The sequence below is a fragment of the Phyllostomus hastatus genome, unplaced genomic scaffold (genome assembly GCF_019186645.2).
Source record: "Phyllostomus hastatus isolate PE091 unplaced genomic scaffold, TTU_PhHast_1.1 phas_contig_1021, whole genome shotgun sequence".
NCBI lineage: Eukaryota > Metazoa > Chordata > Mammalia > Chiroptera > Phyllostomidae > Phyllostomus > Phyllostomus hastatus.
In genome coordinates this window covers 406,295-419,413 of record NW_025333505.1, presented here as the reverse complement: position 1 = coordinate 419,413, position 13,119 = coordinate 406,295, and the positions used below count along the sequence as shown (strand labels likewise).

Sequence of the window (13,119 nt, the reverse complement as noted above, 5' to 3'; positions counted from 1 at the left end):
GTAGGTAGAGGAAGAGTCGGGGCGTTCTCCCCCACGTTGAGCCTAGGGTAGGGGCTTCGTGGGGTCCAATAGAGGCCTGGGGCTGTGTCCTGGGGCTGGTGTCTGCAGTGGGGTGTGTCTAGCCCTCTGGACAGAGAGGGGCCAGGCCACGCTCTGGGATCCGCAGGTGTCACCCGAGTGGGTGGGCACAAAAGGCCCACGAGGGTTTCCTGGGCCACACGGAGAGAGGCATTCTGGAGCGATTTCAGGCTCCCTGCGAGAGGACAGGGCCACGGGCCCTAACGGAGAGAGCTGGGACGCAGATCCCGGAGAGCCAGGAGAGGGACGCACGGCCGGGCCACGGAGCTGGTCGGGGTCCCGGCAGAGGCCTCGGACGTTCCGAGGAGACGCCCCAGGAGCAACTCCAGACGTTCCCCAGCCCGGAGAGAACGAGTCTGTCTTACCCAGAACTCACCCAGTGAGAGCTTTCCGCGTCCCCTTCCCTCTCCTCCTTCCCTTCCTTCTCTTCGCCTACACGCGAGCATTGGATGCCAGGGGGGGACCGGGAGACGAAGGACCAGTCCCCACTGTCCCCCTTCTCGGGGAGGACGGACGTGCAGTCAGGTCCAGAGTGCTGGTTACTGCCAGGGACTGGACACCCTGATGACGGAACTCAGCCTGCCACCCGGGGCTTTCTGTCACCTAGGAATGGTCATTCAAGTCGCCTGGAGAAAAGTTCACCGAGAAAAGTTTAGAGGGACAGCGTGAGACGCAAAGATGAGGTTGCTCTTCCTGTGACTCCGTGAGGGTTCAGAGACAACGGACCCCTCACATGCAGCAGTCAGAGGCGAACTGGCGCGGCCACTCCGGAAAACAGGGTGACAAACTCCTACCACACTGAATGCACACTCTCCATGCGTGGTGGCCGGTTTTCTGTGTGGCCTTGCCTGGGCCACGTGGCACTCAGATTTTTGGTGGGACACCAGCCTGGGTGTGGGGGCGAGGGTGTTTGGAAATGAGAGTAAGTGCGAGGAGGCCCCTGGGACAGGGAAGCAGCCCCCTGCCCGCAGCCCGTGAGGAGCGGAGCCCTCTCTGCAGCAGCACCTGAGAGCGAGTTCAGACCCGAGACCGGCTCCCCCAGCCCCAGGCACACCCTCAGGTGAGCAGCGCCCGCGGACAGCACAACTGCAAGCTCCTGAGAGACCCTGAGCCAGAGCCCCCCAGCAAAGCCCCCCCCAGATCTCCGAACCTCTGAACCTGCAAGACAGAGTGAAAATGTGTCATCCTAAGTTGCTAGGTTTTCGTTTAGTTTGTGTCTAAGACAGAGTCCTTGTGCCATCAATGCTGACGCACCTGCCCTAGAACCTCCCAAGCCCTTGAGCCTGTTGGGGAAAGCACCAGGAAGACAGGGACTCGGTCGTGACGGAGACATCCCAAGAAACCGTCTAGGAAGTGCGTGTCGTCATGGACTGGAGGGGATGGCTAAAGAACAGACGGGAAGCAGCCGTGAGCCGTGAGGGCAGGGCACACGGGACAGAAAGGTGAAATCAGAGCTGAAGTTCAAGTGCCTTAGAGATCTGAGTCCGTGCTCCCCAGAGATGCCCCCCACAAGCTTGCAGGACTCAGAAGGGAGGTAGAGGAGCTCGTCTTGGCCCCACACTGTGGACAGCTCGAAAGTAGCCTCCACTGATCAGCAGGTAAAGAACAGTCCAGCCCTTGCTCAGGAATGATCAGCTCACCTCCGGGCTCCATCTTCCGCCTGGTACACCAGGCGAGGTGCACACTTCGCTGCCCCGGATGGACCCTCGGTGACCTTTCACGCTGGTGCTCAGAAGAGGTGGCACCTTTCTGGGAAAGGAATAATTATGGCCTAAGAGTCGCAAGTACAGTTGAGCAGGACTAGCAACCCTCTGCTGAGTCAGAGTCAACAGCCTGTGTGTGAGTGGAGGTGTAAAGTGTGTTAATTACACATCACTGTTAATAAGAGGGGGTATAGCTCAGGGGTAGAGCATTTGACTGCAGATCAAGAGGTCCCTGGTTCAAATCCGGGTGCCCCCTCAGAGAGTCTCTTTTTCCTCTTTGAGCTGAACTGACAAAGTCAGTTCTATGGAGACGGTACTGTAGTCCTCCTTTACAGCCCTCCCTTCTGATTCAGGACCCAGCCAGGCACTGGGCACAGCCTTGAAGGCCAAGGACAAGACCAAATCCACCCCCAATGCCAACTTCGAGGGTCTGTTTCCTGGGGCCCCAATGGGTCCAACTTCAGTATAATCCACGGTCCAGTCTGGAGACAAAAACCAAGCCAGTTCTTCTAACCGGATGTGATGTAAATTATCGCTAGCCAGCATACCAATGTCCTGTAGCTTCTGCAACAAAGTGCCGCAGCGTGGGTGACATAAACAACAGAATGCGGTGTCTCACAGTCCTGGACGCCAGCATCTGAAATAGAGGTGTCAGGCGGGCCGTGCTCTCTCCTAAGGCTCTAGAGGGGGGTCCTTCCTGGCCTCCCTCCAGCTTCCGGTGTTTGTTGGTGACCCCTGGCCTTCCTCGGCTTATAGATGCATCACCCAGGCTCTGCCTCTGTCTTTGGCCTGTGAGTCTCTTCTCTTCTTATGACACCCATCACGTTGGAGTAAAGACCCATCCTACTTCATGTTAACAAATCCCACTATTTTAGGTAGAGACAGGAAGAGAGAGAGAGAGATCAATTTGTTCTTGAACTAACAATGCATTCATCGGTTGATTTTTGCCTATGACCTGACTGGGGCTTGAACATGCAACCTTGGTACAACCTTGGCATATTGGGAGTGCCGTCTTTGAGGGGCTCCAGGCTGGGTCTGGCCACGGGGACTTGGAGTCTGTTCTTAGGTGCTCAGCACAAACCCACTGCACAGACGTGACTATCGGTCCTTCCAGCTGTCAGGGGCTGCTCCTCAGGTTACTGCCCCCCTCCAGGCCTGACAGTGGAGAGGCTGTGGAGCTGTGGGAGGAGGTAACCTGTAGCTTCTTCCAACGTGGGGGGATGAGTTGGCAGTAAGGCAGGTCTGGCAACTCAGCCAAGCCACGCGGAAGGGACATCTGGGGCAGCTCTGGGTGTGGCTGCAGGGACAAAGGGTGCTCATCAGGCCTCACTGGTATGGCAGGGGGTATAGCTCAGGGGTAGAGCATTTGACTGCAGATCAAGAGGTCCCCAGTTCAAATCTGGGTGCCCCCTAGCATTTTAGTCTCTAAAGGTCTCAAAGGAGTTTCAGTTTTCTCTCTTCTTGCTGAGTCTGGTCTCCCAGTCTTCCTGCAAAGGGTGAGGAAGCAGAGGGACCCATCCCACCCAGCACAGGGCTGCTCTGCTCAGGTGATGTGTTTGTCCAAGTCCTCTGATCTCCCCACTGTCCCCCTCGCCTGGTCCCCTGCTCTCCAATGTGAATGTGATCTCCTGGCCGAGCCCGAGGACTTGGCCTTCACTGCGGCCAGAGAGAAACCGAGATCCCCTGTGAGGGAACAAGAGTTGGACTGCTGGCCGGCTTCTCAACAGTGGCCCAGGAGGCCAGAGACGGTGCAACTCCGCAGCGCGTGTGTTGAGAAGAGACAAGAGTCAGCTCTGAATTCTATCCCCAGCTAAACTGTTCTTCAGGGACAGACAAGGCTGAGCATCCCCACCAACAGGCTCTCACTAAAAAGAATGTTAAACACATACTTTCAAGAATGGAAAAATGATCCCAGATGGGAGGTCTGAGTTACGAGAAGGAAAGTGGAACAAGGAAACTGTAAGATGCGTAAGTAAATCTAAAATCACTGATCATAGCACACGATATCAATGTCTCATTTACAAGGTTTTTTTTAAAAGATAGAACTAAAATACTGGTTAACAACATACAAGGAATGGGGTCAGAAGAGTTAAGGTGCTTATGTCATTTTGGAGAAAGATAAAGGTATTTACATTTTCAAACTTGCATGCAAAAATTTTTATTACATCATTTTGAAGGTCGGACTGTCGGCGCCCCCCCCACCCTCCGGAGCACACCTCTGCCTTGCCCATCCCCCTCTTCTTGTGCCCAGGTGCGTCCCTTCTGCCTTCTCTCTCCTGAGCTCCGAGCGCCCCTCTTCCGTTTCTGTGACCTGTTTCCTGAGCGGACACAGCCCAGCGGGCTCCCTTCTCCCACTGTTGTCACTTTCTAAACAAACGTGTTCTTATCCTTTGAACATAAACAAATAAATACAGGCTGTGGTTTTGCCAAGTTCAAGGCGGTAAGGGAATGTAGGGCCTATGCTGGTGGTCTTGCTAAGCACTCATTCAGTCTAGCAATTTCTTTGTCGATGGTTTAAATTTCCTGCAGAGAGGATCCTGTCATCTTTAAAGATTCAAACGTTTTCTTTCATTTTGTCCAATCCTTGTATATTTGTATTTCTTTTTCTTACCTGGTTGTGCTGACGAACACCTCCAGTACAGTGCTGCGTGAAAGCATGGACAGTAGCTGTCTCGTCTCATTCTGGTTTCAAATGAAAAGATTTCAACCTGTCGCCATGACGTCCATGCACCTGTCGCCATGATGTCCATGCTGCGGACTATACCTTTTGTCAATGGCCTTTATCAAACTAAGGACGTTTCTATTTCTGGTTTGCAAAACCTTTTTTATCATGGAGTTTTGTCCAAATCCCTTTTTTGGCATCTGTAGAGATAATCACATAAATAAAGTAACCCTCTTTTACTTTATTAATGTGGTAAATTACTTTGATTGGTCTTTGTAAAATTAAACACACTTTGCACTCCAGATATAAAGCCCAATCATTCTTGAAGTTCTATCATGTTTGTATATTTGTGGATTCAGTGAGATCGTATTTTATTTCATTTTTTAGTGAAATTGGCCTGTACACTTTTTTCCTGTACTCGCTGGGTTTTGGTATTGAGGTTGGGGTTTGGGTTCAAGGCCTCGCAAAAGGGGCTGTAGAATGTGCACATCTTTTCTCCTCTGAGAAGGATTTTTATGTCAAATAGTTATTATTTCTTTAACTATGTAATAAAACTCACCACACTACCTTATCTGATTTTTTTTTGTTAAAGGTTTCAAATAAATGGTTTATTTGAGTAACTGTTTAAAACTTAGGGGACTATTCAGCTTTTCTGTTTGTCTTGAGTCCACTTTGGGAAGCCGTAGGGCTTTTTTCGGTTCTTGCTCATTTTCGGCAGAGCGCAGTGGCCGAGTCTGTGGACTCTGGGGACGTAGCGCAGGAGTTAAAATGCTGGATCCTGTCGGAGTGACTTTGGGGTAGCTGTTTAACATTCTCAGCCTCAGTTTCGCCATATGTGAAATGGGCCTGGAAGTGGAAATGGGCACAACGATAAAGCTTCATTTGTGTCGCTGTCATGTGGATTAAATAAAATACTGTTTCATAAGTACATAGAACAGTGCCTGCCACACAGTAAGTTCTGTGTACATGTGTGTTAAATAGATTTAATTTTTTGTATGTAATTTTTATAATGATCTGCAATCATTATTTTAAAGTCTAAAGAATCCACAGTTTTTCTTTTTGATTTCTGATATTGGTCATGATTCTTGTATGTGCCCTGACCAGAAACCCAACCCAAAACCTTGGTGTATCAGGACAATGCTCTAACCCACTGCGCCACCCAGCCAGAGCCTTTCTTCTGTTCTCGAATGCCACTCAAAGCTGTATGTTTTCCTCTAAATGCCGATTTAGTGTCCAGCTACACATGAGTGAACCTGGATGGCATCACGCCAAGGGAGATAAGGCAGAAATCCCACCACCCCCTAAAAAGGCAAATAGTGTATGGTATTACTTACGTCCAGAAGTTTTTAAAAAGTGAAACTCAGCCCTGGCTGGTGTGGCTCAGTAGATTGAGTGCTGGCCCGTGAACCAAAGGATCACTGCTTCGATTCCTAGTCAGGGGACATGCCTGGGTTGCACGCCAGGTCCCCAGTGGGGAGTGTCTGAGAGGCAACCATATGTTGATGCTTCTCTCCCTCTCTTTCTCCCTCCTTTCCCCTCTGCCTAAAAATAAGTAAATACAATATTTTTTAAAAAGTCACACTTACAGAGACAGAGAGTAGTTTGGTGGCTGCCAGAGGCTGGGCATGGGGAAAGTGGAGGATGTTGGTCAGAGGGCACCAGCTTTGAGCTGTAACATGAGCAAGTTTCAGGGAGGCAATGTGCAGCACAGTCACTATAGTTAATAACACCATCTTGTACGCTTGAAAGTTGCAATGGGCCCTGGCTGGTGTGGCTCAGTGGACTGAGCACTGGCCTGTGAACCAAAAGGCCACTGGTTTGATTCCCAGTCAGGCCACATGCCTGGGCTGCAGGCCAGGTCCCCTGGTAGGGGGTGTGCAAGAGGCAACTGATCTGTTTCTTTCACACATTGATCTTTCTCTCCCTCTCCCTCCCTTCCCCTCTCTCAAAAAGTAAATAAATAAAATCTTAAAAAAAGAAAAGAAAAAAGAAAGTTGCTATGGGCTTAGATCTTAAGCATTCTCATCAAAGAGACAAAAAAAGGTAACTGTGTGAGGTGATGGGTGTGTTAATTAATTTGACTGTGGTAATCATTTCACAATGTGTGTATATACACACACACACCTCACATTATCACACTGTACACTTTAAGTATACTGTATTACAATTTTGTTCATTATACCTCAATAAAGATAGGGGCAGAAACGAACAGAAAAATTTTAATTATTCATAATGTTTTTCTATTAACTAATGAGAACAGTATATAACAATTTCCCACTCTAAGTTTAGGTTCCTTTATTTCTCTTTGTTATTCTATCAAGCTTTGGCCTTACATATTTTAAAACTATATTACTAGAAGCATAAAAATGAGGAATTCTTATATCTTCCTGGTAAATTCAGTATCTTATTATTAATAAGTGATTTTTTAATCTCTAGTAATAGTTTGTGTCTTGAAGTCTATTGGTCTGTTTTCTTTTTATTAATGATCTGCAAGCCGTATATTTTCTCATTCTTTTATTTGAAATCTTCCTGCATCCCTAAGTTTTAGATGTAAATAGAATACAGTTGTATTTTTTACTCCAGTATGACAGTCTTTGTCTTTTACCCTGTGGCATTTAATTTATTTACTTTTAATGTAATTGCTGATGTATTTGTATTGAAATCTACTACCTTTTTTCCTACCACCTGATTTTGTGCGTTCAATTTATATCACGCATTTGTCTTCCTTGCCTCCTTCCTTGTTTGACCGAAATGTTTATAGTGCCATTACTTCTCCCTGCCAGTTTGAAAAATATCAGTGCTATTTCTCCTGTTTTAGTGGTTACACTAGAAACTCCCTGTGGGTAATTATTTCTCCAAGTCTGCCTGTGGTTAGCCAATAATTTTACCCTCTTCCAGGGTAATACAAGCCTCTTAGACTACCTTATATTTATTCAGATGTTTACTATTTCTTTTCTTTCTTTCTTTTTTTTTAAGATTAGAGAGGGAAGGGAGGGAGATAGAGAGAGAGAGAGAAACATCAATTTGCCGTTGCTGGGGGTCATGGCCTGCAACCCAGGCATGTACCCTAACTGGGAATTGAACCTGTGACACTTTGGTTCGCAGCCCACGCTCAATCCACTGAGCTACGCCAGCCAGGGCTAGATGTTTACTATTTCTTTGAGCTTTTCTTCCTCCATCTCTGTCCCTCCACCCAGGTACTTTCCCTGCTGCTTAGACTGTCCCCTTTAGAATTGTCTCAGTGCTCATCTGACACTGATACAGCTTTCAGTTTGGGTTTGCCTGAAAGTGTCTTTATTTTACATTTCCTCACGAAGGGTATTCTGCCTGGGTGCAGAATCTTACGTCTGCAGTCATAGCATTTCAGGACACACAGTCCCACTGCCTTCCGACTTTCCCTGTCGCTCGGGAGAACTGTTGTCACTCTCACCGGGGCTCCAGTGACAGCGGTGCGTCTTCTTTCCATGAAGCTGTCTTCCTGCAGTAGCTCGAGGTGCGGATTTCACTTTGTCTCCTGGGTGTGAGGTCCAGCGGGGTCCTCGCGTGGAAGGACTGGTCCAGGCTGTGTCTCCTCGGACACTGCGCCGACTTCCTCCTCTCTCCTTGCTTCTCCCTGGACTCCATCTAAGCGGACGGGAGGCCTTCTCCCTGTACCCTCCGTAATTGTCACTCTCTGTTCTGTTTGCTGCACTTCAACCTCTCCGTGTTTTATAACTGAAAAGTGAACATCTCCTTCCAGTGTTCCAATGTCCTGATTTTCTCTTTGGCTGAATCTATGAACTGAGTAGAACACAGATATAGTCATTAAGTTTTTAACTTTTGTTATTGCATTTTAGATGAAAATCTTCCACGTGGCTCTTGTTTTCAAGCCCTCTTAGCTACTTTTAAGGCCTTCCCTTTGCCTGCTGAAATTCTCAAGTCTGGCTGTGGGCTCCCTGAACACGGAAAGCTCTTCGCGGCAGCCATGGCTCCATGCTTCCCCGCGGCCGTGACCTTGACAACGGCCACCAGGTGACCAAGAACGTGAGCCAGCCGAAGCACAACCACCTCTGCAGGCACCTCACCAAGTACACCAAGTTCATGCGGAATGTGGTCTGAGAGGCGTGTGGCTTTGCCCCCCATATGTGACACACCGTGGAGCTGCCCAAGACCACTAACGGCAGGAGGGCCCTGAAATACATGGAGAAAAGGGTGGGGGACCCACATCCGTGCCAAGGAGAAGAGGGAGGAGCTGAGCAATGTCTTTGCAGCCGTGAGGAAGGCAGCAGCCAGCAGGGACTAAGCCCCACCCCCTCTGTGTGTCATAAAACCCAGTACTTGACCGTATTTCTGGTAGTTCTAATACAAAAAGTTCCTGTGGTTAGTTCCACGGTCTGTGGCTCCTGTTGATTTTCGTCGATGGTTATTTGATAGTTAACCTTGACTATGTGTTGAACATTGGATCCAAAGCTTTATTTGTGACCCTGGTGGGGTGTCTCAGCTGATTAGAGCATCGTCCCAATAGGCAAAGCTGCGGGTTCGACCCCTGGCCGAGGCACATACAGAAGTCAACCAATAAATGCATTGGTAAGTGTAATAACAAATTGGTGTTTCTCTCTTAAATCAGTAACTCAATAATTTTCAAAAAATCAGTAACTCAAAGTTTTTCAAAAACTTTGTAGAATTAATTTGAGGCTGGGTGGAGATAATATGGTCCTGCATTTGTTTTTGTCTTTTTCTCCTTCTCGGGTATCAGTGGGACTCGAGCAGTCAAGATACTTCGATAAAACTTCAAGGCTTGAGTTTGGGGGGCCATTCCGATGGCACAAAACCAGCCACAAATTCTCGTAGCAGCCGTTTTCTTCCAGTTCACCCTTCCCCTACAGGGTGCAAGCTGAAAGCCAGAGAGAGTCTTACCGGTGTCCCTGCGCCAGGTGGCCCCGGATTCTGGCTTCTGTCCTCCGGGTCCTGAGCGGCGTCCAGAAGGTCCCTTAGCCGCCCCGCTGCCTCTCCCGGACCAGAACCCCACGCAGAGACAAAGCAGGGTCTGGAGCGGAGCTTTAACTTCCTGTTCCCATCCTTCCCAAACCTCCACCTAGTATTTCCTGTTTCACTAGTCAGCTCTTTGATGCTCTTAATGAGATGTTTCCAATATTTTTTCAGGCGTTTTTATTTGTCCTCATAGGAAAGGCCGTTTCAAATTACCTTGTTCATTAAGGAAGGTGGAGATCCCTCTCCAGGACTTTTTATACCCCTTAGGTCTTCACTACATTTGAATTAAAAAATAGCTTATATAAAGTAGAATCGACTTCTAAGCATTTTCATCCAGGAAATACTGGCCTAGAGTGAAAAAAGAAAAAATGGTAGGACAGAAAGGCGAGGGAAGGGGGAGTCAGGGGTCAAGTTCGCGGCAGCCGCAGCTCCCTTGAGAATCCCCAGACAGGACAGAGCCTTTACTTTGGACGTGGTTCTCACGTCCTCACGGTTGCCCCCGGGAAGCAAGTGGTAGGAGCGAGAACAAAGAGACAGTTTTCTGCCTGGAGATTACAGTGAGGCTGAGGAAACGAGACATTCAGGGAAAGAAGTGAGGCCCCCACACAAGCCCTGAGGAGCAGGAGTCCCGCGTGGTCTGAGCCAGCTTCATCAGCCTCTTCGCTTCGATGAGACTGCAGCAGCTGCTGTCTGGATGATGGTCCAAATTTTTAATTTCAGTTTTCATCGGAGTGGTCACTGGCCAGATGTGGGAGGAAGAGGCAGAAATTTCAGCACCACCTTCAGTAACTAAAGGGGTCAAAGAAATAGGGGGCACCCGGATTTGAACCGGGGACCTCTTGATCTGCAGTCAAATGCTCTACCGCTGAGCTATACCCCCACTTACATGTACTCTTTCATTAACACCTTTTCACCCTGGCACTGCACCCAGGATAGCCACGCGTCTACATGTCAGTGTTTTTGCTGCATGTCCCGGAGCTGGCCAGTCTTCCCACTCCAGTCCTCTCCCTCGTCTCCCCTTCCCCAGCCTTCGCCGGTTGTCCTCCAGCCCTCCTCTTCCCCAGGTTGTGGGGATGGCACCAGCCTTCCCACCTGGGAAGGCCATTTGAGTCTATCCCTGTGTTTCTGCCTCAGCCAGCACATACTCCTGAGGACAGGCGAGGTCAGGTCCCGGTCTTCAGCGACCCGCCCACTCAGTGCAGGGAGAGCCTCATCCCCATCCCAACGCCCCGGGCAGGGTGCTCTTGTTCCACTCACTCGCTCATTCAGTCACTCAACAGACACGGAGCGTGTGAGGCACCAGGCCCTGTCGTTCGCGGTGAGGACACAGAGACTTGAAACACTGTCCTGGCTCCTCGAAGGGTCTGAGTCGCACAGGAGACAAGCCCACGAGCCACGGTATTCCCACAAGAGGGGCAGAAGCCCAAGGAGAGAGCCGGGGGAGCAGAACTTAAGGAGCCACCCTGCCTGCGGAGTCAGGAGGGCCTTCCTGGAGGAGGTGGACCCTGGGAGGTTTGCTGGGAGAAGCCGGAGGGGCTCTGGGGCCAAGGGAGGCATGAGAACAAAGACCTAAGTGGGTCAGGCGTGTGTGGAGCTCAGTGCGGCTTCAGGCTCGTGTCACACAGAAGGCGTGTGCCCACCAACCCAGGAGATGCTTTGGAAGTCTGGGTTCCTGCCAACGGAAGGAGTGGGGCTGAGCCACGGTCCCGTGGGGAAGGCCTGCGACACACAGCATGACGAGCCGTGACCTCAGTTAACGCTCACAACCACTTTTCTGTTGTCTGATTCTGACGCAGGTTTGGCCAGGACAGGCCCAGGGAGCACCTGGGACACAGCACAGTCAGCATGGGGAGCGAGGGCCCATCGGGGTCTGGGCCCGCTGTGGGTGGCAAGAGCAGCCACTGGCCTCCTTACTCACTACTTTGTACTGAAAGTCAGTTTGGCAAGGGGGCGTCTGGATTTGAACCCGGGACCTCTTGACCTGCAGTCACATGCTCTGCCCCCGGGGCTCAGGTCTACCTCTTGAACTGTGCCCCTGGCTGTTTGTGGCACTCACAGCCCAGCTCTAGGGAGCAGGGGGCCACCCCGTGACACCCTGGCTCCACAGCCGTCACTCCCTCACTCCTCGGCCTGTCCACTCCTACTGGCCACCCTCCGTGTGCTGGACTCACCCTTCCTCCTTCCCTTTTCTCTCCCTCCCTCTCTGGCTCCACTTGCCTCTGCTACCGCAGTGGTTTTGTCCGCCTACAGTGGGCAGTCACCGGCTTGCCCAGCCTGAGACAGCCCGGGGCCCCACTTGCCCCCCCACACTGGGCACTGAGCGGCAGGGAAGTCTCTGCATGGACAGAGGGGTAGGTCTGGGACAGGGAGCTGGCCAGGACACCACACCCTGAGACAGATGGCCCCTTTCTCCCCTTCCTCCGTCTGCTTCGGCCACTCAGCGCCCCCCACCTGCTCAGCCTGATCGACATTGTGCAGGGAAGCGGTGAGCTGGCCCCGGGCCGGGTGGCTCGGCTGTTATTTCGGGAGCGTCGTCCCAGACATACACCAGGTTGCGTGATCGATCCCTGACCCGGGTGCGTGTGGGAGGCAGCTGATCGATGCTTCTCTCTCACATCGATATTTCTCTCTCCCCCACTTCCTCTCTCTGTAAAATCAATAAAAACATGTCCTTGGGTGAGGATTTCAAAAGGAAGAAGAAAGAAAAAGGCGAACCAGCTCCAGATTCCCTTTCCAGGGGAAGACGGATTTGAGGCGGGTGATGCCGTGGCCGCTGGCTTGCGGGTCCCAGGGCCAGCAGCTGCGTGTGAGTGGGGAGGCGAGGAGGCGCAGGAGGGGGCTGTCCTCTCATCCTAAAGGCTGGTGCTGGGGCGGGGCACGGCCGGAGAGAGCTCCCCCACGCCTCCCCTCGCCGTAATGGAAAAGCCAGAAAAGGTGTTGAGTGCTTGCTCAGTTCTTAAGGGACTTGAACACGGGGACCCCACCTTTCTTTGTTTTACAAACGAGGAAGCCAAGACCCAGAGCTGGCAGTGAGTCTAAGACCCTAGCAGGCTCCAGCCTCCCGAGTCCTGAACGTCTGCTCTGCTCCTGCACCGAGGAGGGTCCCTTGGCTCATTTTGGAGAAAAGAACTTTCTTTGAACATTACTGGATGTCAGAACTCACAAGGCCTCACCAGGAGTGCGCAGGTGCCATGCTATGGAAGAAGGAAAGGGGGCGCTAGTGCCTTGAGATTTCTCCTGTTTGGCGTTGGAGAGCACTTGCATTGACCCAGGACATCAGCGTGGGCGAGCCGGGCCCAGGGACTCGCTGCCCGAGGCATCTCCAGGAAACACCTGAGACCAGCTGCTGCCGCTGCGGGTTGAGATCGGAGCAGCCACACTTGCACTGTATCCTGTTTGAGCGCTCGCCGCCAGCCAGCCCCGACGTGCGGGGGCCCTGGAGAGGGCTGGGGGCACCCGACAAGACAAGCAAGCAGGCTCCCCCGCAGGGAAGCGTGGCGCCTCCTCTTCCCAAGCCTGGCGGAGCCTGGCTGCGCTGTCCCCGGCTTGCACGCTCACTCCTGCTCCAGAGATGATGACGACGTTGCCAGCTGCCCCCGAACTCTGCTCGTGACTTTGGGAGAGGTGTGAGGGTTTGGGGGGCAGGGCAGCAGGAAGCGGCACAGCCAGGGACCCGGCACCCGAATGGCGTCCACTTCACAGGGT

At 51.4% G+C, this 13,119-nt stretch overlaps 3 non-coding genes across 3 annotated transcripts; 2 read left to right on the top strand and 1 right to left on the bottom strand.

Moving 5' to 3' along the window:
• The first annotated feature begins 1,965 nt into the window (after positions 1-1,965).
• Positions 1,966-2,037, top strand: TRNAC-GCA. Its single transcript has one exon. It is a non-coding gene; the product is annotated as a tRNA-Cys (tRNA).
• Positions 2,038-3,121: 1,084 nt separating this feature from the next.
• TRNAC-GCA lies at positions 3,122-3,193 on the top strand. The gene has a single exon. It is a non-coding gene; the product is annotated as a tRNA-Cys (tRNA).
• A 7,029-nt stretch (positions 3,194-10,222) lies between these two features.
• On the bottom strand, positions 10,223-10,294 carry TRNAC-GCA. Its single transcript has one exon. It is a non-coding gene; the product is annotated as a tRNA-Cys (tRNA).
• Between the last annotated feature and the right edge of the window lie 2,825 nt (positions 10,295-13,119).